Below are 5000 nucleotides of genomic sequence, written 5' to 3' on the forward strand. Positions count from 1 at the left end.
GGAGTTGCAAACATGGGTGCACTTGACAAACTCAGTGCGGCTATTCCCCATTGAAAGATTGTTGCACCCAGGACCCTTAGCACTGTGATATGCTACTCAATACCACTGGCATGGCCAGGTGTAAACAACATCTGACCTTTGTTGTGTATGTAACCATGGAGATTGTGATGTCGCCTAGGCCCACCAAAGAACAGCCTTGTCAGAAGCAGCACTGCCATGAGCAGAAGTAGCAGCACCATAGGTTGTCAAATAAGTTGGATTTAACCAAGACAAGTGAGTCCAATAGGATGCAGGTATGTCCTCTATCCTTACAGCTTCCCGTGGCTGTTGGTTTTATACCGTTTGGGGACAGCCAAGGAGGCGTCAGCAGGCAACACAGGTAAGTGTGTGCTTGTATGTGTGTGTGTGTGTGTGTGTGTGTTTCCTATGCAGATCCTAAACCCAGTATCAAATGCAAGTAGGAGGAGTAAGAAGGGTTCCTGCCAAAGCCAGGTTATGGATTGCATTTAAAAATGGTCCATCAGAGTGAAATGGACTCCCATCTTCCTGCTTAGCAATAATGATATGGGTTTAGGGTCTGCTGTGTGTACTGGTGGGTGACTGCCACCCAGCCAGAGTGTGTATGGGAGGCTGCCAGCCAGCCTCCCTTCCTACAAGTAATGATGGTGCATGTGAAGGGGACAGCGTTGGTTCCTCCCCTTTCACAGTTATCACTTCTCATCCTTCCTTTTGGCTGGTATCAAATGTGGTGTCTGTTTATATCAGTTTAATATCTGATATGTCCCCTATCTGATAGCATATATTAAATGCACCACCAGGTTTCAGTGTTGGAAAGAAAGATTATCTGTTTATTTGCTGCAGCTGTTTGCTGGCTAGTCCAGTGGTCCCCTACTGCAGGCAATAGACAATAGGTGGTGCCTATGTGCCTAGGTGGATAGGACATCAGCTATGAGGCATTTGTTTGTACAAACTGCTGCTCACAACTAATGTTGTAATATAGTGTCTCCATCTGCTGGTGGTATTGAATAAGCAATAGTGCAATGATAGGGTCTGAAAAAGAAGAAAAATAAGAAGCAGCAGCATAGGAAAGAAGGAAAACATGGAGAGAAGAAAAAAAGAAGGTAAAAATGAGGTGAAAACATGTTTAAAAAAGTATTTCCATCTCTCTCTCTCTCTCTATATATATATATATTTAAAAGAAAAAAAAATTACATATATACATATAGAGAGAGAGAGATAAATATATATATAGAGATAGATGGGTGGATAGATAGATAGATAGATAGATAGATAGATAGATAGACATACATACACACATACACACATACACACATACACACATACATACATAGATACATATGTGTGTATTGTTGGAGTTGCAAACATGGGTGCACTTGACAAACTCAGTGCGGCTATTCCCCATTGAAAGATTGTTGCACCCAGGACCCTTAGCACTGGGATATGCTACTCAATACCACTGGCATGGCCAGGTGTAAACAACATCTGACCTTTGTTGTGTATGTAACCATGGAGATTGTGATGTCGCCTAGGCTCACCAAAGAACAGCCTTGTCAGAAGCAGCACTGCCATGAGCAGAAGTAGCAGCACCATAGGTTGTCAAATAAGTTGGATTTAACCAAGACAAGTGAGTCCAATAGGATGCAGGTATGTCCTCTATCCTTACAGCTTCCCATGGCTGTTGGTTTTATACCGTTTGGGGACAGCCAAGGAGGCGTCAGCAGGCAACACAGGTAAGTGTGTGCTTGTGTGTGTGTGTGTGTGTGTGTGTTTCCTATGCAGATCCTAAACCCAGTATCAAATGCAAGTAGGAGGAGTAAGAAGGGTTCCTGCCAAAGCCAGGTTATGGATTGCATTTAAAAATGGTCCATCAGAGGGAAATGGACTCCCATCTTCCTGCTTAGCAATAATGATATGGGTTTAGGGTCTGCTGTGTGTACTGGTGGGTGACTGCCACCCAGCCAGAGTGTGTATGGGAGGCTGCCAGCCAGCCTCCCTTCCTACAAGTAGTGATGGTGCATGTGAAGGGGACAGCGTTGGTTCCTCCCCTTTCACAGTTATCACTTCTCATCCTTCCTTTTGGCTGGTATCAAATGTGGTGTCTGTTTATATCAGTTTAATATCTGATATGTCCCCTATCTGATAGCAGATATTAAGTGCACCACCAGGTTTCAGTGTTGGAAAGAAAGGTTATCTGTTTATTTGCTGCAGCTGCAGCTGCTTGCTGGCTAGTCCAGTGGGCCCCTACTGCAGGCAAAAGACAATAGGTGGTGCCTATGTGCCTAGGTGGATAGGACATCAGCTATGAGGCATTTGTTTGTACAAACTGCTGCTCACAACTAATGTTGTAATATAGTGTCTCCATCTGCTGGTGGTATTGAATAAGCAATAGTGCAATGATAGGGTTTGAAAAAGAAGAAAAATAAGAAGCAGCAGCATAGGAAAGAAGGAAAACATGGAGAGAAGAAAAAAAGAAGGTAAAAATGAGGTGAAAACATGTTTAAAAAAGTATTTCCATCTCTCTCTCTCTCTATATGTATATACATATATATATATATATTTAAAAGAAAAAAAAAATATATATATATATATACATATAGAGAGAGAGATAAATATATATATATAGATAGTTGGGTGGATAGATAGATAGATAGATAGATAGATACACATACATACATACATACATACATACATACATACATACATACATACGTGTGTATTGTTGGAGTTGCAAACATGGGTGCACTTGACAAACTCAGTGCGGCTATTCCCCATTGAAAGATTGTTGCACCCAGGACCCTTAGCACTGGGATATGCTACTCAATACCACTGGCATGGCCAGGTGTAAACAACATCTGCCCTTTGTTGTGTATGTAACCATGGAGATTGTGATGTCGCCTAGGCCCACCAAAGAACAGCCTTGTCAGAAGCAGCACTGCCATGAGCAGAAGTAGCAGCACCATAGGTTGTCAAATAAGTTGGATTTAACCAAGACAAGTGAGTCCAATAGGATGCAGGTATGTCCTCTATCCTTACAGCTTCCCGTGGCTGTTGGTTTTATACCGTTTGGGGACAGCCAAGGAGGCGTCAGCAGGCAACACAGGTAAGTGTGTGCTTGTGTGTGTGTGTGTGTGTGTGTGTGTGTGTGTGTGTTTCCTATGCAGATCCTAAACCCAGTATCAAATGCAAGTAGGAGGAGTAAGAAGGGTTCCTGCCAAAGCCAGGTTATGGATTGCATTTAAAAATGGTCCATCAGAGTGAAATGGACTCCCATCTTCCTGCTTAGCAATAATGATATGGGTTTAGGGTCTGCTGTGTGTACTGGTGGGTGACTGCCACCCAGCCAGAGTGTGTATGGGAGGCTGCCAGCCAGCCTCCCTTCCTACAAGTAGTGATGGTGCATGTGAAGGGGACAGCGTTGGTTCCTCCCCTTTCACAGTTATCACTTATCATCCTTCCTTTTGGCTGGTATCAAATGTGGTGTCTGTTTATATCACTTTAATATCTGATATGTCCCCTATCTGATAGCAGATATTAAGTGCACCACCAGGTTTCAGTGTTGGAAAGAAAGGTTATCTGTTTATTTGCTGCAGCTGCTTGCTGGCTAGTCCAGTGGTCCCCTACTGCAGGCAATAGACAATAGGTGGTGCCTATGTGCCTAGGTGGATAGGACATCAGCTATGAGGCATTTGTTTGTACAAACTGCTGCTCACAACTAATGTTGTAATATAGTGTCTCCATCTGCTGGTGGTATTGAATAAGCAATAGTGCAATGATAGGGTCTGAAAAAGAAGAAAAATAAGAAGCAGCAGCATAGGAAAGAAGGAAAACATGGAGAGAAGAAAAAAAGAAGGTAAAAATGAGGTGAAAACATGTTTAAAAAAGTATTTCCATCTCTCTCTCTCTCTATATGTATATACATATATATATATATATATATATATATATATATATATATATATTTAAAAGAAAAAAATTATATATATATACATATAGAGAGAGAGAGAGAGATAAATATATATAGAGATAGATGGGTGGATAGATAGATAGATAGACATACATACACACATACACACATACATACATACATACATATGTGTGTATTGTTGGAGTTGCAAACATGGGTGCACTTGACAAACTCAGTGCGGCTATTCCCCATTGAAAGATTGTTGCACCCAGGACCCTTAGCACTGGGATATGCTACTCAATACCACTGGCATGGCCAGGTGTAAACAACATCTGACCTTTGTTGTGTATGTAACCATGGAGATTGTGATGTCGCCTAGGCCCACCAAAGAACAGCCTTGTCAGAAGCAGCACTGCCATGAGCAGAAGTAGCAGCACCATAGGTTGTCAAATAAGTTGGATTTAACCAAGACAAGTGAGTCCAATAGGATGCAGGTATGTCCTCTATCCTTACAGCTTCCCGTGGCTGTTGGTTTTATACCGTTTGGGGACAGCCAAGGAGGCGTCAGCAGGCAACACAGGTAAGTGTGTGCTTGTATGTGTGTGTGTGTGTGTGTGTGTGTGTTTCCTATGCAGATCCTAAACCCAGTATCAAATGCAAGTAGGAGGAGTAAGAAGGGTTCCTGCCAAAGCCAGGTTATGGATTGCATTTAAAAATGGTCCATCAGAGTGAAATGGACTCCCATCTTCCTGCTTAGCAATAATGATATGGGTTTAGGGTCTGGTGTGTGTACTGGTGGGTGACTGCCACCCAGCCAGAGTGTGTATGGGAGGCTGCCAGCCAGCCTCCCTTCCTACAAGTAATGATGGTGCATGTGAAGGGGACAGCGTTGGTTCCTCCCCTTTCACAGTTATCACTTCTCATCCTTCCTTTTGGCTGGTATCAAATGTGGTGTCTGTTTATATCAGTTTAATATCTGATATGTCCCCTATCTGATAGCATATATTAAATGCACCACCAGGTTTCAGTGTTGGAAAGAAAGATTATCTGTTTATTTGCTGCAGCTGCTTGCTGT

Source organism: Hyla sarda, unplaced genomic scaffold, assembly GCF_029499605.1.
Source record: "Hyla sarda isolate aHylSar1 unplaced genomic scaffold, aHylSar1.hap1 scaffold_2153, whole genome shotgun sequence".
Lineage (NCBI taxonomy): Eukaryota > Metazoa > Chordata > Amphibia > Anura > Hylidae > Hyla > Hyla sarda.